Here is a 24783-nt window from a genome sequence, read left to right as displayed (position 1 = left end):
GGCTTTTCTACGTCGCCTGTTTAGACTGCAAGTTTCCATTAAATCTCACTTGTGTCATTACAGTTCATATTCTTAATTATGCTGCACATGTCCCCAAGGGAACGTCACGGAGGCCACTACTCCACTATCTGTCCATATGGCACTTCATTAAAAGTTTTTCTTAAGAATAAATTGCATTGCAATTCAATTAAAACTGTAATGTCAAACCAAAATAATGGGCATAGCCTCCCTTACAAACGCACAGCTCAGAACACACACACAAAAAAATATTTTCTTTCTCTCTTTTTTTTGGGGGGGGGGGGGGGGGGTAATGTTTCGCAATGGGAAAAAAGTAAAATAAAATCTTCCTTCCAAAAAAATAAAAAAAAATAAGGGAAAAAATCCTAGTAGAAAAATATGCAAAAAGCAAATATCACCAAAGCCTCCTACATGCCACCGAGCCCCAGGCAACAAGCGAGCATGAACACTCAAGCTATTTCTAGATAGCACTGTTGGAATTCACACCATGACAAATGAACCATTGGAGTTTGGAATTCCTATTTATCTGCTGTGGCACAGAGGCACTTGATTGGGGTGTGAAGAATAAAGGAATTATACGGACACAAAAAAAAAAAAAATAGACGTCTTAAAGGATAAATGATAAAAAATAAATAAATAGATTCTGTGCCGTGTGTGTGTGCGTGTGTGTGTGTGTGTGTGTGTGTGTGTGTGTGTGTGTGTGTGTGTGTGTGTGTGTGTGTATCTTTTTGTCGTTGTTTCTGGAGCAGGAGTTGTTTGTTTGTCTGATTGAGGGCGTTTGGGTGGGTGTGTCTTTATCATCTGGGATGTTCTGATCTCACCATGGAGAAGACAATTTCATATAAACAGCATCTGATGTTAAATACACTGCTGGTGCTGCCGTTAGACCAAGAGAAACCCACTTAAAGCTAAAAACCTGTAGGCTTATATCCAAGAAGAAAACGACTTTTAAAAAAATCCCTCTAGGACAATAAATTCTATCTGATATCTTTTTTTTTTTAACTGCACAGCAATCATGCTAGATGTGTCGGGAACTCAGGACGGTTCTCCCCCCCTGTTAAAGGGATAGTTCACCCCCAAAATGATCGATTAGTCACCCCATGGAGACTTGAATTCATTTTTTTTTTTTTGTCGCATTCCTAAGCCAATAATTTGATGACCGGCAGCGGTTCCGGTAGGAGACACAAAGAGTCTCCTTTGTGTCTCCTATACCGCTGCCTACCAGTCCGTTGGTCATCAAATTATTGGCTTAGGAATGCGACAAAAACAAAAAGTATTCATGAATTCAAGTCTCCATGGGGTGACTAATCAATAGAAAAAAAACATTTTTTTTGGGTGAACCATCCCTTTAACCTGTATATACTGGCCATTGACTAATACTTTTTTAAATTGACCGTTAATTATAAACATCACCGGCCACTGTGGCCGACTGGTGAAATGCTGTTATTAGGCTATTTCATCATTTAAGCCTAAATATTGATATCATTATTTGGATAAAGTAACACAATATTGCAATACTGAATAATGTGGGTTAATTTCCGAAGGCCTGAACTTTGCGCTTTAGTTATCCGACATATCAGCCTATTCGTCGTACGATGGTGTTGCACGTTAAATATCAGACCTACAAGCTCACAACGCCTCGCAATGCGTCGCGTTGTGAGCTTGTACTGTATGTCTGCTATGTTCGACGCGGAACACCGTCAAGCTTTACACACAGCTGCGTTTCTCTCCTCCTGTTCAGCGCTGAGTACATATTGGTTCGCTCGGGTGTCATGATAAACAGACGTTAATTATAATACAGCACATTAATTTATTATTTGTCCGGGAAAATTAAATCTGGTCGGTCATGGTGGCCGGTCCAATTTCCCTATCGGAAACCCTGGACACTACTCTAGCACATTGGTTCCTCACGGTGGGGTCCGGGGACCCCCAGGGGTCCTTGAGGGAGTTCCAGGGGGTCCCCAGCTAAATAATAAAAAGTTAGGAAACAAATGGACCCTTATGGGTCTGTAACTCTGAGAGTGTACAAATGGAACCAAATGGACCCGTTAGGGTCCATTTGGTTCCATTTGTACACTCTCAGAGTTAAATTAACATTGATTTTACAATATAAATTGGGGTCCCGAGATAAAAATGCCATTACATGTGGGTCTGTAGCCTAATGCACGTCAAACTGGGGGTCCTTGAAATTAAAATGGTTGAAAATCACTGCTAGAGCCGTAAAAATCTTCTCTTATGGGGGTCCTGGGCATATCGTTTCAAATGGGGGTCCCAGGTCCGTGGGCTAATAAATGTCGCGGGTTCGAGTCCCGATCCCGACCAGTGGTGTAAAGTAACTAAGTACATTTACTCAAGTACTGTACTTGAGTGCAATTTTGAGTTACTTTTACTGGAGTATTTCCAGTTGTCTATACTTTTACTTCTACCTAGCTATATCGCAGACGCAAATATGGTACTTTTACTCTACTACAATTATTTGAAAACTTTAGTTACTAGTTACTTTGCAGATATAAATTATTACATTATAAAGCATACATTAACCACTTTAGCCCCATTTTATACATGGGCAATATGAAAATAGCCGATCTACAAGCTCACAACGCGTCGCGAGCTTGTAGATCTGCTATTTTCAAACATTTTATGACTTTTACTTTTGGTACTTTTAGTACATTTTGATACCAATACTTTTGTACTTTTACTCAAGTACATTTTTAATTCCAGACTTTTCCAGACTTCTACATTGCAGTATTGATACTTAAGTAAAACATTTTAGTACTTTTTCCACCACTGATCCCGACGGCCTTTGCTGCGTTATGTCACTCCCAATCTCTCGCCCCGTTTCCTGTCAGCCTATATTGTCCTATCAAATAAAGGCATAAAAAGCCCCAAAAATACATTTAAAAAAAAGAAATGATGAAATGTCTGAGACAGATAATGTAGAAGCTCGTCAGACGTTGATGAAATTAAACATGTATTAGCCTGATATCAGGATGAATATTGAAGCAGTGTATGGTCTGGATCCATGCAAGCCATGTATACAATTCCAGAGCCGTTGAGATAAAAGAGTTGCATCAATGAGGGGTCAGAAACGTTCCATTTGTTTTTTATTCAAAGCTATAAAAGGGAAAAAGGTTGCTTCTCTGCATTGTAGACCAGTGGTTCTTAAACTTTGGCCGCGGACCCCCATCTCAAATATTTTGTTCCAGGGACCCCCAGAAGCAAAGATTTGAGTTACAAATAAAAACAAACTATATATTCAAAGGTTTGCACACATTTTCACGATTTTTCAAAAATAGCAAATCTACAAGCTCGTAGATCTGCTATTTTTGAAGAGCCAAAGTATAAAAGGTTAAAGTGGTTAAAATTATTGTGATGCTATATTAACCTATTTAGCTGGAATCCCCCACAAGTTGTAGAATGCACAAAAACGGAACAGTAGTCAGTGCACCAGCACAGGGTTTTGTGGCCTGCAAAAATGCTTCCTGTCTGATTGGGGGGGCCTAAAATAAGGAGGCCATCTTCATCTTCATGAATATGACCTGTGTGTTTTTTAAAAAAATGACAGAGGTACAGAGACAAACACGCACGCACAAGCGCAATGCATTCCACATTTAATTGGAAGTGGAAAAATCCAGCAAAACTGCACCCTTGAAAGTAAAGTCCTCAAACAGTGAGGTCTGCAGGGCTCCACCCTACAGGAATAAGCACAGATGACCTATTGTAGGACCACTAACAGCACACGCACGCGCGCACACACACACACACGCACACAGCCAAAAACTCAAACTCATAAACATTGTCTTGCCAAAAGCAGTAGAGCAATAGATAATGTGATATGTTTTTTATGTCTATTTAACCTCAAATGTTATGTTAACAGGGGTTGACATTAATGGTTGCCCGACTGCCCATGTGGCAAGTAAATAAAACATTCGGGCAAGTGGAGTTTGCTTTCAGGTTGCCCGACGGGCAAGTGCGTTTGAATGGCGAAGCAACCGTCTTCATTAAATATGATTGGTTATTCACGAGGAACAAATAATGTTACCTTTTTACAAGTAGCAGTTGTGCTCATTCATATTTTCAAAGTGACTGTCGCCACTCGACAGCTATCGATTGGATTTAACATTAATTTGATTTACTTTTCCGGCAAGTGGGCATGACCTTTGGGAAGGTGAACTTGACCTGTACTTGCCCGAAGGGCAAGGGCCTCTGAGACCTTAGTATCAACCTCTGTTGTTATGAAACCTAATGGATCAGAGTAAACTATAATACATCATAATAGAAACCAGAGAAGTGAGAGAGAGAAAGGGAGGTGGAGGTTTTCATATTCATATTCACACACAAACTATTATATCTATCATATTCTGTTCATGATGATCCTCAATCTGGCTCTAAGTAATGTAAAAAAAAAAAAAGTATTATTTTTACTTCTATTTTTGCCAGTGTAAGAATGTCAGACCTGTGCGTGCGTGTGCGTGTGTGAGTGTATGTAGATGTATAAAACAAAAATCTAATTAATATTGTTGCTTTCAGGTAATTATTTTTGCATTTCACACATTTCTGTGCACGATTTTAAACTCTAAATGCTTTGAAATAAATGAAAGGGTCTGAACCCCGTCTGGATTAAAACGTTATAATTGTGAGCGTTTATCCCCTGAAAATCCACAGCTGAATTTTAAGAGGATGTGAGCGCTAGTCGCAGCCTGTTTTAACACAAAAACACAGGCAGACATCTGTGCTGAACGCTGACCAAGTCCGCGCCAACTTTACTCACAATGCAATTCCGTTGGAAGTGTTAGAAATTTTGTTTCAAGTCGATGGCATAGCCTCCATTTTGAGATGACTTTGATATCGTTCTGCGAACAGTGAAAATGTCTGAATAAGTGTTGCGTTCGGGCCAGCCATCTGTACCATCTCCAACTCCCCAAGTCTTTAGAAGCTGCAGCAGCGCAAAAGCCTCAAAATAGATAGGAGAAGGCGTTTTAAATGGCTCACTGCTGGCATCTACTGGACTAAAGCAGAACTGCAGGCATATTGAAAACAAGCATCCCCTGACTTTAACCAGCTTATTTAGCCTAGATCACTGGTTTTCATCCTTTATCCATGCCAAGGACCCCTAAATTGATATACATTTGGCCGCGGACCCCTATCTGAAAATGTTTCGTGCCAGGGACCCCCAGAAGTAAAGATTTGAGTTTAAAATGTTCGCTTTAAAAATATATATATATTCAAAGACATGCACACATTTTCAAGATGAATTCAAAAATAGCAGATCTACAAGCTCATAGCGTGGCAACGAGTGCCGCGCTATGAGCTTGTATATCTGCTATTTTTGAATAGCCAAAGCTAAGTGGTTAAAAAAGATTGTGACTATGTTAACTAATGTCGCTGGGGACCCCCTGGTACCCCCCCCCCCCAAAGACCACTGGTGGTCCCCGGACCACTGGTTGAGAACCACTGGCCTAGATGGACTGTAATAAAAAAAACGTTATAAAAATGCAATTCATTATTAGATGGATTGAATGGAACCCAATAGAAATGTTTGACAGCACAGAGAAAGTATTTTGCTCCCAGCTATAAGTAAACACAGTACACCACCAACACCCTAACCAAGCAAATCACTTATTATAGGCTAACAAACAACATAATTAAAGAACTCCATATTTTGGGCAGGTTTTTTTCATACATTTAAAAAATGAATAAATTGTCGATAAATAGACGATCTACGAATTGCATTGTGAGTTTGTGGATCAGGTATTTTCAGTATGGCTTAAGTGTTTAAAACCTTAGTCACCCAAGTGCCTGTATAGTGAGATTAGTCTCTTTGCCGTGTTTAGTTTAGTTTACATAACATAACAGTTTAAGGACATGGTAGGCCAGTTGCTATTTAAATGCTATAAAGATTCTAATTAAGGAGCTTTTTGGAGGAAAAGGTAAAAGCTGAATGGTGCTACTAACGACATAATTCTACACAGCTTCCATCAGCTTCCAGATGTGTGCAGATGTAATCCAACGTGTAAAATAAAGCATCAACTCAGTCAACTACTGTACATTTTCTTCCTGTTGGCAAACTGAAGAAGAAGCTTAAGCCCTATATATTGTAGGCCTACTTGGTTGATTGGGGTCCCCCAGGGTTCTCTAGGTCTGCTCCTTTTGTCCCTCAATACCAAATCTCTTCGCTGAAAATAGCAAATCTACAACACATGAGCTTGTAGATCTGTTATTTGGGCCAAATGTTCGCCCCCAGAATAGAGAGACTATAAAACAAGGTGTAATAATATGTTTTTCCTTTAAACATTTTGTTTAAATAACATTATATTCCCATAGTAGTCTTTGCTACTGTTATAGACTGTTCTCTGTTCAGCTCTTTGGAAAACAGAAAATGCATTTTCAGGACAGGATACCAATCTCCTCCAATCAGGAGAGAGAACTCATACAGGATACAGAATAAGCAAGTGAAATGAGCAAAAAAAAATTGGAACTGGAAAACCATACGATTGAAGGTGATTAATGGGTTATCTCTTCTGATTGGAGAAGAAATTAGTGAGTCACCCACCTGAAAATGGATTTACTGCTTAAAGAGATGGAGAGATGGGGAGACTCACTCAGAGACTCTCTATAGGACGATTACTATCAGAACACAGAGCTTTAACCTTTCAACTAAAACATTTTTTGTTTTGACCAACAATATCACTTACAGCACCTTTGAGCATAAACATAGACTTAGTTAAATGTTATGATGATGCTTTTTGTTTCAGTCAGTTGATATTTTAGTCAAACCTGTCCTGCTGACAGATTCACTAAGACTGGAAAATAAATACAAAATGAGATATCCAGCATTCTGACGGCTTTTATTTATTTATTTTGTCATTTATTTTTAAATGTCTGGTCAAACTGTAGGTGGTGGAGGACTTATTAATTCTGTGTCAGAGAGATGGCATGTTTATTTCCAAAACTATTTTGTGGGAAATAATTACCAGAGGCAATACGGGGAGAAGAAGGAGAGTGCATAGACTCTTTTTGTTCTAAAAGTTAAATAACACTCAAGATTTCGAGGGGCATCAGTGCATTTCTTATTTCTACCACACCTGTTAAGTCATGATTACTGTGTTTTCTCCTGTCCATCCCTACTGGAAGATTGCTGACTGATTGCACCCCATGTGTAGAATGTACCAGAACAAGTGTGCGTGCGTGTGCGCGCGTGTGCGTGTGTGTGTCTTCATTTACAAGGCAAAGTGCAGGTGTATTCGTGCGCGACGCGTGTCATATACCTGCCGGCGTAATTGAGCACGTGCAAGTATTACGCGCACACGTGCAGCGAGGGAAATGAGCGCCGAAAGAGGAGAGGCAAAAACAATTAGGAAGCAAGGGTGGGGGTGGGGGTGGGCGGGGGTCGAGGCTATAACAGGCAGCATCGTGTGAAAAAAACAATGTGATTACAGTGTTTCACCCAGCTACTTGTGTATCTAATTCTTGTAATTGTTTTCTGCCCTCATAATATGATGCATTCACACAGGCAGACAGCTCAGGGCTTACACAAACAAACTTATTTTCTATCAGTTACACACCTCATGAAATGCTAATGGAGACTCGAAATAGTTTTAATACTTAGTCGAGCTGCAAGCTCACGTGTTGTGAGCTTGTAAATCTGCTATTCTAGAACATTTCCTTACATTTTCTTTCTCGACATGCTCAAAATAGAGACACCAGGTTGAAAGTGGTTAACCCCTTAAACCCTATATATACACGTAGCTGACCGGGGTCCCCCAGGGCTCTACAGCAGTGGTTCTCAAACTTTTTCACGTCTAGGACCCCCAAAATGATATGTATTCGGCCGCGGACCCCCCATCTCAAAATATTTGGTTCCAGGGACGCCCCAGAAGCAAAGATTTGAGTTACACATGTTCGCTTAAAAAATATATACATTCAAAAGGTTTGCACACATTTTCACAATTTTTCAAAAATAGCAGATCTACAAGCTCATAGCGCGGCACTCGGTGCGTAGAATGGTGAGAATGGTAGAATGGTAGAATGGTGTGTAGAATGTACCAGAACAAGTGTGCGTGCGTGTGCGCGCGTGTGCGTGTGTGTGTGTGTCTTCATTTACAAGGCAAAGTGCAGGTGTATTCGTGCGCGACGCGTGTCATATACCTGCCGGCGTAATTGAGCACGTGCAAGTATTACGCGCACACGTGCAGCGAGGGAAATGAGCGCCGAAAGAGGAGAGGCAAAAACAATTAGGAAGCAAGGGTGGGGGTGGGGGTGGGCGGGGGTCGAGGCTATAACAGGCAGCATCGTGTGAAAAAAACAATGTGATTACAGTGTTTCACCCAGCTACTTGTGTATCTAATTCTTGTAATTGTTTTCTGCCCTCATAATATGATGCATTCACACAGGCAGACAGCTCAGGGCTTACCCCTTAAACCCTATATATACACGTAGCTGACCGGGGTCCCCCAGGGCTCTACAGCAGTGGTTCTCAAACTTTTTCACGTCTAGGACCCCCAAAATGATATGTATTCGGCCGCGGACCCCCCCATCTCAAAATATTTGGTTCCAGGGACCCCCCAGAAGCAAAGATTTGAGTTACACATGTTCGCTTAAAAAATATATACATTCAAAAGGTTTGCACACATTTTCACAATTTTTCAAAAATAGCAGATCTACAAGCTCATAGCGCGGCACCGAGTGCCGCGCTATGAGCTTGTAGATCTGCTATTTTTGAATGGCCAAAGTATAAAAGGTTAAAGTGGTTAAAATTATCGTGACGCTATATTAACTAATTTAGCTGGGGACCCCGTTGTGCCCCCCCAAGGACCCCTGGGGGGTCCCCGGACCCCACTTTGCGGACCAACGCTCTACACAGTATATTAGTCTCCGCAACTTTTTTTCCCCTCAACACCAGATCTTCGAAAACAGCCTTCAAGCTCACAGCGCGTCATGAGCTTATAGATTGTCTATTTTCACCAAAATGTTCCCCCCACACGCAATCAGATGGTTAAACCAACCAGTTCAGTCAATTCACATTAACAAAACGGTCGCAGCGCAGTCTGTGGTTTCTCTCAGACACTTACATAACAGGATTGAGTACTTCTGTCAATCCCCATTGTCATTCAGTCAATTCAGGCATACAATATTGCTTAGTTCAACAATCACAATATCACCCCATGCTGTCCATTGATTCCCAGCAGATAGTGATGGAGAGAGAATGAAAAGAGAGACAAGACGGCAAAGAAGAGAGAGCAAAGGCAGACGAACCACCAGACAAGAGAGAGAGAGAGAGGGGGAAAAGAGGATTGTTTTGATAATTTTTTTGCGTCACCACCAGTGTTCAGGCCCTCTTTCTGAGTGGATAACAAGTGATTGAGATTATAGGCCCTGGGCCTGCTGAGAGGGGAGAAGGGGGAAAGGGAGAGAAAACGAGAGAGAGAGAATAAAGAGTCGCGGAGAAGGAGGATGAAGAATTACAGAGAGGCAGCATAACAAGTGAACAAAGAAAGGAGAGAAAGAGAGAGAGACAAAGAGAGAAGAGTGGAGAAGAATAACCCATTTAGACCGAGAACGCGTCTGTGTTATTTTTTTAGATTTCTTTGGGGTATTCAAAAATAGCCGATCTACAAGCTCATAGCGCGGCACCGAGTGCCGCGCTATGAGCTTGTAGATCTGCTATTTTTGAAAAATCGTGAAAATCTTTGAATATGTAAATTATTTAAAGCGTAACATTTTTTACTAAAATCTTTGCTTCTGGGGGTTCTACAAATGTCTTCTAAATATATTTTTTTTCTTATGTTGCTATAATCAGTGCTTCTCAAACTTTTTCATGTCAAGGACCACCCAAAATTATATGTATTTGGCCATGGACCCCCATTTCAAAATATTTTGTTCCAGGGACCCCCAGAAGCAAAGATTTGAATTACAAATGTTTGCTTTAAACATATATATATATTGAAATATTTGCACAATTTTTCAAGATTTTTCAAAAATAGCAGATCTACAAGCTCGTAGCGCAGCACTCAGTGCCGCCCTATGAGCTTGTAAATCTTCTATTTTTGAATAGGCATAGTATAAAATAATGGTTATAGCTAAAAAAAATCTAAAATGACACACAGATGTGTTCCGGGATTGAACGGGATAAAGATGTAACTAGGCTACTAGAGAGAGAGAGAGAGAGAGAAAGAGTGTGAGAGAGTTCTGTGATGACTGCCAAGCAAAGAGAGCCCTGTTTGATCCTGAGGGATGGCGGAGGGTTTGTAAGGCGTTTGAAGCTGACAATCCCTTTGTGATGATAACACATGTTTTTCAGCGCGGCGCGCTGATCCGCCCTCTGCTATTGTATTATAGGCAAGCAGACTGCAGCTGCCTGGGCTATTGTAGCGCTTTGCCGCTAATCTGAAACAATATCTTTAGCCCCCTCGCGCAGTTATGAGCAGCTGTCGGCATTGTGGGAAGCGCTGCTTAATCTGCTTCAGTATCTTTAGCCTCTCGTTTAGCTCTTTGATCCTCTCCCATCTATTGCCTTCCCCATCGCACCAAATGACAGTGCTTGGCAGAGCTGTGGCGGAATGTTGGATGGATAGCTTGAGGGAGAGAAGAAATACACACTCACACACACACAGCCATCAGAGGCCTATCTATTTACAGTTTTTTTCCCTGTGTGTGTACCTTTCGGTGTCTGCCTCTTGTTGTCTGCCTCTCTCTCGTTTGTGTGTGTGTGTGTGTGTGTGTGTGTGTGTGTGTGTGTCTGTGTGTGTCTCTCTCTAATGAGCTTTTATACCCGTCACATTCGGACAGAGAGAGACGGAGAGATTGGTTCCCATTGAGAAACACCTCTCAAACACAACCCTGCGTTATTCAATGAAGGCCCTACATCAAGGGCCCTAACCAGCGTGCCCTTGTAGCTTTAGTTTAGTGGAACATGTGAGATATTAGTGACTTCAGAATGACGTCATGAATCACATGAGTACTGTATGTGAGGTATACACTTGTCTTTGATTTCAAAGGCAGAGAATCACATGATAGGTACTTGGGTTATTATAGGGCTGTGTACCATTATTAACGTGTACATTTTGTAGAAATTGTCATTTTCCTGTCCTAAAAAAACATTTCCTTTGTTATTGCCTGCCATTCAAGCCAATAATCCACAAAGACCAAGTCACACCTTGAGCCAGGCAGTTTTCATTCTAGTAACAGTAAGGTTTGAACTCACAACTAATCAAACTCAGAATCAAACTCATATCCTACTGATCCAGTCAGTACATCTCAGTGTTGGGGGGATTCACACTTTATATTTCCAAATCAGTTAGATTTTTCGTGGTGAAATCCACTGTGGTGGATGGAAGCGGCACTCCAAAATAAGGGTGGTTTGCAAGACACTGTCAGTCAGTTAACATTTTCTTTATTTCTGGCACGTTTCGGCGTTCCCTTCATCGGAGAAAGTTTAGTTGTTTGTAAACCGAAACGCGTCGGAAATAAAGAAAATGGTAACTGACTGACACTGGTAAGTGTCTGGCAAACCCTTATTTTGGAGTCAACTTTATCAGCTGAGCACCCACGCCCAAAGACAAGCAGAGGACGCGCACCTGGCTCCAGTTTGAGAAGTTTTAAAGGGATTTCATTATTCGTATGCATGTTCGCTCTCAAAACATGCATGTTGAGATGAGACTTGAAACCACAACATCAATATCAATATCTAAGCATGAATCTTAACCATCAAGACAAAGTCTTCCTGCATGTAGTCCTGACCAAGCCACAGTGAATATACTTGTCACAGGGTGTTTGGAGAGCCAGGGTGATTGAAGACAGAGCGCTTGTTTTTAGGCACGGGGCTTCGGGGCGATGCGGGGCTTTTCGAGACAGGGTTTATTAGCGAGGCTCGTGAGGAGGAGGAGGAGGACGGCGCTGCGATGCGGGGGGTTATTACGCGAGGCTCGCGAGGAAGAGGAGCCTCCTCCTCCTCCTCCTCCTCCTCGCGTTTTAAACCGTCCCGTCCTCTCCTTCTCTCCTTCTCCTCCGAGGAGGAGGAGGAGAAGGAGAGCGCGGAGAGGCGGGGCTTTGATGCGCCGACGGAGAGTTCCCCCCCACATAGCATAGATAGCATAGCATAGAGTTGTTGTTCCCCCCCACATAGCAACCATAATATCTATGAGGGGAACGCTGAACACGCGTTCACACGCACGGCGCGCCGACTTAGTGGAGCTTGAGGCCGAGGAAGTGCGCCCTCGCGCCTCCGGGCGCGAGTGCCCGCACTGACCGGCCGACGCTCCACTAGTCGACTCAGCGCCGTTTGATTTGTAAACCGATAGGGACAGAATAGTTCTTTTCATGGATCACTGTGTGTGTGTGTGTGTGTGTGTGTGTGTGTGTGTGTGTGTGTGTGTGTGTGTGTGTGTGTCAGGGAGAAACTAAAACAAAAGCCAGCAGAACACAATAAAAGTATCTTAACAGTCCATTGAAAGCATGTGCGCGTGTGCGTGCGCGCACGCGCGTGTGTGTGTGTGACTGTGTGTGTGTGTGTGGTAGCGGCCATATATGCTTGTGCACAAGCCTGGCTTGTGGCTCCCTCTAGTGTCTAGTGTTGCTTCTACAGAATTGCTGGGTGGGTGGTAAAAACGAGCGAGCCTTCTTCAATCACCCTGGTTCTCCATTCACCCTGTAACATACTGACTACAAGGCAATTCTCAGTTCTGATTAGTCTTTTGGCTGTTCAATTTTCCAAACATGCAAGAGCTGAGACACAATGTGAACATCAAGCTCTTAAAATATACTATAGTCTTGGCTACAAACACTTCAGTAGGATCTTAGCTTTCAAAAGTTGAGAGCAGAGACAAGATTTCATCTCACATCCACATTATCTTCAAGCATGGACTTTAATCATCAAGCCTTTGTTAGAGAACAGACTCCATGCAGCTTTCTTTTCTATGGTTCTCTGGATGTCAGCTTTCAAAGACTGAGAATCAAATATACAACCTGTATGTCTCAGTCTCTCTTGAGACATTAAGTTATTCAGTTACAGTGTTACCATACAAGTTATGGTGATCTCACTCTCTCCTCTGCATGGCAGCTTTCAAAATGAATTTAAGAGCAGAGATGAGGGTGTGTGATAGTCAGATCATCTATGGGTTTGACGTTGAACCCAGGATCCATCACACCACACAGTTTCACATGATACATAACGATATAAGTTTGACACAAAATCTTTGGTCCAGAAATGGGCTTTCAAAGCTAGTTTTGAAACATAAGTGGAATGGGGTGAACAGATAACTTTAGGGACATCAAGCGATCTTTAGTTTTAATCCTCTGAACCACAGTGCTTTCTCTTGAATGCTGTTGCATGATGAGTTTTAAAATCCATACAGTACAGTACTGTAAAAGGGGAGCTTTTGTACTGCCAGCTGTGTTAACTGTCTCCCATGGGAGACCCATGGGAGACAGCTAAGAAAGTACATGGGGGTATCTTGAGGACAGAGGAAGGAAGACAAGGAGACCTGGTGGTGAAACGAGGTAGTACAGGAAAGCCTACAGAAGAAGACGAAGAAAGTAGGCAGGAGACGTACAAGGGAGATGTGGGGTAAGGCGAAGAGAGGGATAAGGAAAAGCGGTAAGAAGAGTTGTATGAGAGTTTGGACACCAAGGAAATATAAAAGGACCTGTATCGATTGGCTAGAGCAGTGGTTCTCAACCTTTTCAGGCCGTGACCCCCCAAAATAATCCTATTTGAACTGGGGACCCCCCCAAAATAATCCTATTTGAACTGGGGACCCCCCAAAATAATCATATTAGAACTGGGGACCCCCACCCTGGATTTGTAGGAGTCGAGGCATTACATTTTGTTTGACTGCATGGGTTCCACAGATAAATATGGTGAAAATAGCTGACCCACAGGTCGAGAACCACTGTGCTAGAGTAGACAGAGGGACAGAGCTGGGAATGATGTGCAACAGGTTAGGGTGATAAAGGATAGAGATAGTAACATACCACGGTACAACAGGTCTTAGGAAAAGGCCTACATAGACAGAGGTGTTTGTTGAAATGAACATTTGGTGGCCGTTATGTCAGAGCCAAAAACCTGAACTTGAAATTAAATACTGCATAGCAACCTCACACATAGCCCCTACGGAACCTCTCCCTCCGCTATGTAGCTCCGAGATGAGGTTCCTTGTTTGTTTCTGCCGTTTGCGGTAGACATTGTCGCACATTTTCCACTTTACGTGTTTCTTACCCCTTTCTGCACATCGTATCCAAAAAGTAAAGCATTTCCGCCACTCTCTCAGATGTTTTAAGTTCTAGCGCACCATAAAAGCTATCCAACGAGTTGAAGAAAGTATTTAATTTGCCTCGGTCTTCATCCGGTTCCATAATATTTTGCATTAGAAGATGCAAATCAACATTTGACCAGTAGGGGAATCAGTAATGTTACTGTATCTCTACGGGCGCAACTCTTGCGCAATGTCTTAAAAACATGTAACCGGATGAAAACCGAGGCAAATTAAATACTTTCTTCAACTCGTTGGATAGCTTTTATGGTGCGCTAGAACTTAAAACATCTGAGAGAGTGGCGGAAATGCTTTACTTTTTGGATACGATGTGCAGAAAGGGGTAAGAAACATGTAAAGTGGAAAATGTGCGACAATGTCTACCGCAAACGGCAGAAACAAACGAGGAACCTCATCTCGGAGCTATACAGCGGAGGGAGAGGTTCCGTCGGAGCTACCTCACATATTGCCTAATAATTGAAGCGACCAAGAGCTACATACACATAATACTGACTGTTACAATTAACTAGGCCTACCTTCAACAGCAGAAACAACACAACACAAACTAGATTCACATCATCCTTCAATCCCAAAGCCAGAAAAAGGCATAGGTTTTGCCACCAAGCCAGTCATGAACCAATACAGCCACCACTGATGGCTGTTATGTCAAAGCCCAAAACCTCTAGCTTGAACTAAAAAGGAAAAGATCCAACTCTCACATAGGATCATTGAAGTGACCAAGAGCCACATACACATATACTGTACCCTGTCACAACTCACCACCTTCAACAGCAGAAACTGTAGATTCACATCAGCATTCAAGTCCACAGCCAGAAACAGCCACTGAACATGTTTCATTGCCACCCAGTCATCATTGGGTCCCAAAATGACAACAACAGTACAATACCTTGAATCATACAAGCAGCAGCAGCAGCAAATAAAAATAAAAAACAAGGTTCCTACCTTGAGCCGTCTTCTACTTGACATCATCAGCTGCGTAAGTGATTCCAGGGGTCAAACTTTGGAACCCATGGATAGAGAGATAGTAGTTCCTCCCTGGATGAGCCCTCCAGCAGCGTCTGGTGTCAAAGGCCGCCCAGCCTCGTTCTCCTGGCTGCCATCTTCTCACTGGTTCCCTGGCATCACCTACAGATGCTTGTTGGCAACACGTTCATCCTGGTTGATGTTTAGTATTGCACACAGCGTTCTGGTGTAGCACAGTGGCCGGGGACTTCTGTAGGGCAGGCGTCAGGGTCCAGCATTCACAGCTCTATAGGAGAACGGACTAATAGGACTGAAAAGAAGTTGAGTTTGATATGGTTGATAAGAGTTGGACTTCCACTCACTAGCCATGCCATTCAGAGCCCTCCATGCAAGCGACGGTGTCCCCCTTCAACACCCCTGCCAGGATGTTAAACTCCTCACTGTTGCGGTCATCACCTTGACTATTGTACCCGTGCACACATGGCTCCTATGGTTCGGAGTCTAGGTCTGGAGGGACACCATAAGCCTTGGCGTCTGAAAGAAGTAAAGAAAGAAAGTTAGTTTTATATTAGATAGTTGACAGATATTCAACCACAGAGCTACTTAGGACTGTACTGTGGAAAGTACTCGACTTTATTTTGTAATTTATATTTTCAATTGCCTCTAAACCAAATGAGATATGTTTGACCCACAACAAACTCTACACTGTGCAGGGGGGGTGTATGTGAGCATACCCTTTAGATTTATCATAAACGATTTTGAATATTTTACATTAACCGTATAGTATTTTTACATTTTATGTTTTTTTATTACTGTAAATTGTGTAATAGTTACTGCCATAAAGGTAGATCTAAACTTACAAAAGAAAATGATAATGTCTAGATTGAGTACATACTTGTTATACAGACATGATATGTAGCCTAGATACATACATTACCTAGGTATACGACTTTTCCTTCAATGGTCAAGTGACCTACACAGTCTCAGCTCAGAAACATTGTTAAAATCAAGCCCTTCTTTGTGTCATCATTTGCAGCAGACCTTGAAAAAAATCACTCATGCTTTCATTTCTTCAAACAAATAAATAGTTTAATAGTAAACATGTTTCTCTCCCCTAGACATATTTATTTTGCTTCACTATCTGGTGGTATTTTTAAACATGCACACTATAAAAGAGCTACACCTAGAAATGTGACAATTTGTGTATTCCTTGAAATAAAATGAGAATAGAAAATAGAAATCTAGATGTTCTAATTAGACAACACTTAAACAACCATCTGTAAACAATTAAGTATGAGGTTTCATACAAGGATATTTGGTGCTGTTGACACCCCTACAAAGCATTGTGTATTTATTTACCATGTGAACCACAAAATTAGCCGAGCTTGTAGGCTACAAGTCTAATGCTATTTTTGGCAAAGAGATTTGGTGTAGATGGGAAAAAGCGGTCCCAGTACAGTTGCAACTCAGGTCCATTTTACTAATAGCACCCATGCACACGACACAACTCACCTGGAGAACAAACTCATATGTGGGAAGAAAAGCAGTTTGTCATGAAGATGATTAAGTCCGTTTCAACTGAACTTTCACACACACATGTGGAGAGTGATGTCAGGCTGACAATACTGTCAACTCTATTCAACTTCCACAAGGTTGAACGTTACATTAAAAGTTGTTTATTTCATCCTTTTACTTCCAAATAATAACAGCACTTGTGTCTCTACACCATGCGCTGTCTCGCGCAGGTGTGGGGGGGAGGGGCGTGGGGAAACCCCGGAGGATTTTAAAGGGCCCGCCCTGAAGCCTGCTTAGGGAGTGTCTACCAATAACCAGCATTCACAGAGTGTCTACTTTCTAGGGAGTATCTGACACCATTTTGTGTCTCAATTTGCTCGCCTGTTTTGCTTTTTGGTACTATATTGTCCTTTTGGATGTTGCTGATGCAAGCATACTTTAGATTGATACATAACAACTATGAGAAATACTTCGTTTGAATTTGTATAATGTGTATTTAATTGTAGGCCACTAAACAAAGAGAACAGACAAAATATCACACTATAGGCACGTCAATGGAAAAGTTGGTTTTCCTATTTATTTTCTATTATTACCTTATTCACAAGTTTCCAAGGGAATTATGGGCATCACTTCCTGTCGATTTGATCAGGTATCAGAGATCAAATCGACAGGAAGTGATGCCCATAATTCCCTAGGAAACTTGTCGATAGATAGCTGTAACTTTGTTTCAATGGGATGTGCTGTTATCATAATGAGGCCAATAGTTCTATACAAAATAACAATAATAATAATAAGGGTAATAATAATAATAATGAAAATACAAATATAATGAAATAATGTAATTAGCAATTAACTGAAAAAGTTACATGGTATGACATGACCTCAACCTAGGTGGCACAGGCAACTTTATGGATGCGGTGAAAGAGGACATGCAGGTGGCTGAGGTGACCGAGGAAGATGCAGGAAACAGATGATCCGCTGTGGCGACCCCTGATGGGAATTAGCTGAAGTTGGAAGACAAAAGTGGAACTTGAATAAGCAACATCTGTTAACAGAGTAAGCCAATAGTAGGCTCACTGCAGCAGTTTCAATGTGTGTGTGTGTGTGTGTGTGTGTGTGTGTGTGTGTGTGTGTGTGTGTGTGTGTGTGTGTGTGTGTGTGTGTGTGTGTGTGTGTGTGTGTGTGTGTGTGTGTGTAGGCTACAATATTTGCCTCAGTAGTGTACGAAAAAAGTAAAAGAAATTGAAACACTCAAAAAAGTACCTCAAAATGAAATGGTACACATAAATGTTACTTTCCACCACTGCTTCTGACAGTCAACTTGGACTGATGGTACTATACTGTATAGCTGATGTAGCATCACTCACTAAATGGTGTTAATTAAATGCCATATGTTTGCTACTGGGTGAATCCACATCCAGGCCTACTTGCCTGTGAGACAGACTAGATTAAGGCTCTAACAGGCCAATTATGACTAAGAAACGTATGAGACGGGATTCACATTATGGCCCATTAACACCTTTGACTGTTGGAGAAAAACAATAAGTAGGATAATGAGTTCTGCGGATAACGTCTGTGTTTATGTATTAATGCATGTATGCGTATTTACGTGCGTGTGCGTGTGTGTGTGTGTGTGTGTGTGACTGTGTATGTGTGTGCGTGTGCGTGTGTGTATGTGTGCGTGTATGTGTGTGTGTGTGTGTGTGTGTGTGTGCATGCGTGCATGAATGTGTGTGTGAGAATACGCATGCAAACATTCTTGTGTGTGTGCGCATGCGTGCGTGCGTGCATGTGTTTGTGGGGGGGTCGACTGTGGGTGCAAGGCAAACTGGAGCGCATGGAGCGAATGCAAGCTGAGCACAATTAACAGAAACATAAATATCTCTGTGTGCTTAAGCAAGCCATTAATCAGATATAAATAGAGTGAAGGAGCCTTTCGTGATTAACGAGGTGAGACTCGGTGCTAATTACTGTTTCCCTCTCTGCTCGTAATTAGGTTGGCACGTCCAATGCAGAACAAGAGCACCCTGACCCCATTCCCCCCCACCCTATGGCCATTGTTCTGCTATAATGCTCTCTTCTGTTGTTTCCGATGTTTTTGTGCGTGTGCGACTGTGCGTGTGCGACTGTGCGTGTGTGTGTGTGTGTGTGTGTGTGTGTGTGTGTGTGTGTGTGTGTGTGTGTGCGTTTGTGCGTGTTTAGATATGTCTGCATGACTGCTGTTCAGTTTTGTTGGTCCCAACAACATTGAGCTTGATCGCTACAGTATACTGTAGGGATGTCCGATATCATCGGACAATATTAGCATACAAATTTAATATCGGAAAATATCTGTATCGTTTTTTTAAGGAAAAAAAGTTACAGGAGTTCTTACTGTATGGTGTGTGTGATATGAAATGTGTACTATATATATTTTTTTTGCTTTTGGTGAAAAAGCCTGCATATATCGGTATCGGTTGATATCAGTATCGGAACTTAGGAGTTGGACAATATCGGAATATCGGATATCGGCAAAAAGTCAATATCGAACATCCCTAGGATGCTATAAAGATCTGTAGGCTATTCATTTCAACTGACAGTGTACAAATGTTACCAAATAGACCCTTGTAACTCTGAGTGTACAAATGGAACCGAATGGGTCCATTTGGACACTCTCTTAAGTTAACACTCAGTGTAGTACAGTGATTCTCAGTCATTTTAATGTCAAGAACCCCCAGTTTGAAATGCATTAGGCCACGGGACCCCTCTGGGTGGGACCCCAGTCTAAGAACCTTTTAGCTGTTAGACATAATTTCAACTGGTCCAGAATTCCTTTACTATTTATGTAGTATAGGCCACTGTACGTATAGGGATGACAGTTTAATTCTAATCAAAATAGCAATTGTTGTACATTCTCGCGTTGTATTTACTAGTGGTGTATTTACCAGACCCCCTCTAGGGGTCCCCGTTGTAGTAGTTACACAGGGAGATCTCGTGTTATCACAGGTGAGTGTGACTGTGGGCCTTTTATAGCACTTCCAGGCCCAAATGCTTCATAACTGTAATCCATTACCACACACTTACTCCAGTTCTTGCTTGGCTGGAAAGTGGCTGCTATGACCTTTTGATGGCTAAATGAAAATAAGTGGAGGCGCGAACAGCCAATATTGGATTCCGTTGCTAATTAATGTGTGTATTATCCGGGTGGATGGAGCTCGGGGGGGGAGAAGGAAGGAAGTTAATTGAATTACAGTGAGCGAGTTGGATAACGCACTGTTGTAATTGTTTGACTGTCTAAGATGCTGCTCACATTATAGGGCGACGAGAGGCAGGCCTGATGCGCTGGCTGCCTGCTCTTCAAGAGAAACACAAGGAATTACATGTTTGCTTTTGGGGTGTGTGAGGCGTGAATGGTTTTCTAATTTAACCCGTGGGATGGCACACACATCAAATCACTTTGGTGGAACAAATGCATACAGTTTGTGTGTGTGCATTTGTTGTGTGTGCAACACATTGTAGACATACTGTTTTTGGTTTCTGGTGCCGCCATTTTCAATGCTGTGCTGATTTGGAAATACGTTCTTTTAGATGTTCTTTGTTTCTTTGTTTGTTTGTTGGTTTCTTTCCATGAAAAATATACATGCACAGTCACACACCAATCAATCATAGTTAAGCACATTTGAAAACAACAAAAGTTGACCCTCCCCCAGTGGATTCTAAGAGGAATCATAAATAGTAATTAATTACATTTTACAGCACACAATCAGCTGAAATAAACACTATCTTGTCTGCAAAACAAAAGGTCCTCCAAAGGTCCTCCAGAGAGTGCAAAAACTATTTGTATTTCACTTATTATACGGTCATTTCCTTTGTCAAGGTAATAGCAGAAATTTTAGCAAAAAAACATTTGCTAATTAAAAGGCATATTAACGGCATATTATATTAGCATCACTGGTCATACAGTGGAACATAATTCACAAAAAAAGGTTCAATAATTCACAAAAAAAATTGTTGTATGTCTTTAAATGTCTCTATGAATTGAATACACAGGACCACGATGGAAACAAGCCCTCAGGGCTTTTTGTGTTATCCTTTTAGCACCATTGTATAATCGTACCAATGTACTGTTTGTAAACTGTTAAGTATTCAATCAATAAATGAAAATTAATGCTTAAAAGGAATGTAGTGGTTTCATGGGTTATGCTGCCATCTTGTGGTACAATAATGTCATATCATCTTTCAAGTACTGCCTGCAAATAATATCTTGGCAAAAACCTAGTTGGTCTCTGACTTTGTCGTTTTGATCTTAGAGTTCTGTCTTATGGCAGTATACACTGTAACTTTATTATGGTAACTTATTTTTATTTTTTTTAAAGGCATATTGCTAGGTCATCTGTGTTGCTAAAACAACACTAATTGGGCAATGGAAAGGTGTACAAAAATATTCAACCAAAGAGAAAATAGAACAATAATTATTGTTTTAAAAATAATGAGAGGACAGGAAACAGGGAGAGGCAGTGACAGAGTGACATGCAGAAAATCCAGCTCTGGAATCGAACCCAGCCCAGGCCACGCTGTCAGCCATCAAAGCCCATGTGATATGCACCTTAGCCACTTGGCCATTGTTCGGTGTCCACTATTCCATTACACCTAATCACCAACATAAGGTCTATTTAATATTTTGACCTTTATCAACCATTATTGTTAGCAATATGATGACACAGTATGGCTGCTGACTGGTGTGTTAGTCTTAGATGCTCAGTAGAGATGTTCACTACCCTCTGACATTCTGTTGACCCATTGCCAAAGTCATCAATTGAAAACCGATTTGCCTAAATGAACATTCGAGATAATAGAGACATCTCTTAAACTCATTAAGATTAGAGGTGATCAGATACGGATTTTTTCAAAGCCGATACAGCTTCTAATTTGGGGAACATTAAGGCCAATATCAACCGACTTGTTTTCCATCTCTCAAAGATTCTGATATCCATAATTAATGTATAGTGAACTCTGTAGTTAGCTCCGAGTCTGAACTCTACAGCTATTTTCAGCAGTGGTGGAAAAAAGTACTCAAATCTTGTACATATGTAAAAGTATCAATACTGCAATGTAGAAATACTCTGTTACAAGTAAAAGTCCGGAATAAAAAATAAAAACATTTACTTGAGTACAAGTACAAAGGTATTGGCATCAAAATGTACCAAAGTACCAAAAGTAGAAAGTACTCATTATGCAGAATGTAACAAAACGTTTTAAAATGTATACAAATCTTTTGAAGCAATAATTGTAGAGGAGTAAAAAGTACAGCATTTGCCTCCGAGATGTAGTGGAGAAGAAAAAGTATAGAAAAATGGAAATACTCCGGTAAAGTAAAAAAGCCTCAAATTCCTCAAAAAGTACAGTACTTGAGTAAATGTGCTTAGTTACTTTCCACCACTGATTTTCAGTGAAGAGATTTGGTGTAGAGGGAGAAAAGGAGGGGGCCAAGTTAAGAGCCCTGGGTGACCGAAGAATATTGGCATCCATTACGGTACAAATTGCACAGATATGCCCAAAATGTAAATCAAACCGATATATAATCAGTCTATCACTAATTAACATAGGTTCAAGAAAGACAATATCAGAGCCTTAGAGAAAGCACCCGCATTACTAAGGGTAAATAGACTTTATTCTTCTTTCAAAGCATTTTACAGTATTGAAATGTTACAATATTTCACAGCTTGCCTTAGGTAACTATTCACTTTAATGCAACGTTTAGAAAAGGAAAATCCCTCTATGTACATTCATTCACATTTGACACAAGCAAAGATATTACATTTCATGTTTTAAATGTACATATAAACATATGCTACAGTGGGGGAAGAGAAATTTAAGCACATATTTAAGAGCACATTTTCTTTACAATGTTAAATACACACGCGAAGAGATCTGAAGCATGGTGGAGATTAAAGTTCTAAGCAGCAATGAGACGCGGTTACAGTGGTTTTGCATTCATTTCTCCGTTTTAAAAATAGACAGGGAGAAGATAGATGACACCAGCCTACAGCCTCCATGAAAATGAGACTTCATCAGAATGCTTTAGAATATCCTAACTGACACCATTATGTGGCAGTAGAATTTGACAAGCTGTGTAAACACTGTACACGTGTGTGTGTGTGTGTGTGTGTGTGTGTGTGTGTGTGTGTGTGTGTGTGTGTGTGTGTGTGTGTGTGTGTAAACATGGCCTGACAATCTGCTGACAGGAAACCAAAACTACATTAATCTCCCAGGGACCCGATTCAAGCTTGACGTGTGCAAAAAAAACAAAAAAACACAGCTCCAAACGGAAGCATGAATCAAGGCCATTTACCTTTAAAAAAAAAAAGTGTACAGAGGATTTCCGCTGATGGTGAGAGCTGTACCATTTTTAAAAAGAAAATCAGGATTAGGCCCAAATGTAACCATTACTATGTCCTCCCTGCATCCTAAATCATCATAGACTCTCAACAAAGAGGGACAAGACGGGTCAAACTCAAAGATCTCACAGGCATACCGACACAAAGTCTACACTGTAAAATCCTCAGTGTTCATTTATCCATGCGTTACATTTGTACCCTCTAAAGAGTTAAATGAACACTGAAGATTTTTACCGTGTACAACTTCAGCATGGCCGTTCCTCTGCTACAGTAGATGTAACGTGACAGGAGAGAACACTCCTTGTCAATGGTCTCTTCATATGGACACAGTGTTGCTACAGCAGAGCCCTCGGACAAAGTTATTTTGTAAGGAGTGTATTTTTTTTTTTATCGATTTTTGCCCAAGAGTCTCGCATTACTTACTGCATTATTCAACACACCCACGCACCCTCCAAGACCTTCTCCCAAAAAAACACTTTCTCTTAAATAAGTATATAAAAAAAGCTGTATAGACATTCTAATTTCATTTCCATTTTCTAAGTGGTACAAAGAAATACAATATGCATTATGTACAAGCAGAAACAAGCACTTTGGTGTATAGGCTTGTTGAGAACACAGATGAACTCAACTAATGCAAAGAATCTCCTATACCTCCTTAAAAAAAAACAAAAGCATTAAGTACTGAATAAAAAAAAAAGGTAAGTACTGAAGGGAGTCCATGGTTGGGATGGAAAAATGGTGTCGGACACAGACATCAACCTCAACCTATAAGAGACTTGGTCCTCCATTCAGACAGACAGACAGACAGCAGGCTGTTGCATGGACCAGAAGTTAGTTTACTTTGTCCCTTAACACCTGCGATTCGTTTACCCGACAGAACTCCTCTACAGCCAAACAAACTGAGCTTTACGCAATCCCGACAACAATGGCACCCGCACGTGTTAGATCAGTGGTTCTCAACCTGTGGGTCGCCACATGATTCGCCAGGCAAGACAAGTCTTGCCCGGTGCAGCACTGTCAACGCCACAACGCGTGAACTAGTCACTTCTTAAACATGCCACCTCGCTACCTTACAACGTACGGGTGACCCGCTGGCTCTAAACACGACACAATGAACATGGAATGTTCCGAATACATTCGGATTCTGATCAGGATCAACACAACAGCCTGCTTTCAGAAACACACAGGACCTACTTTTTTTTTTTTACAGTGAGATGGTGTGTGTTATGAGAAATCTCCCTAAATAGACCAACAACAGTCCCAATCGTATGTACAGTAAAAGTCGGTTTGACTCAGGAGGGGGAAGTCTAGATGTAAACATCGATCGATGCACTTCTGTCCAAACGCATTGCTACCTTTACATTGGAAAGCATAAAGTGACAACCTCGTTAATAAAAAAGGTTATATATGGATATTTCAGCACACCACAGGGGGAAACAAGAGTCACAAGGTAGGCCACAGTGGGTGGGTGGGATTTCGGAGATGTAAGCAGATATAGGACGGCACTGGCCTTTCATGGCGAGCCAAGAAACACATTTTTTCCATCCAGGGGCATGGCTTTGTCAGCTTGGTTCCACAGAAGACAAAAGCATGTATGTATTTGGTCATCAGCTAGGCATTTCGGGGCGGGGGGGGGGGGG

This window comes from Gymnoscopelus braueri (genome assembly GCF_963280865.1).
Source record: "Gymnoscopelus braueri genome assembly, chromosome: 23".
Taxonomy (NCBI): Eukaryota; Metazoa; Chordata; class Actinopteri; order Myctophiformes; family Myctophidae; genus Gymnoscopelus; species Gymnoscopelus braueri.
The sequence above is the reverse complement of the archived record's forward strand: the minus strand, read 5'-3'. Positions refer to the sequence as shown.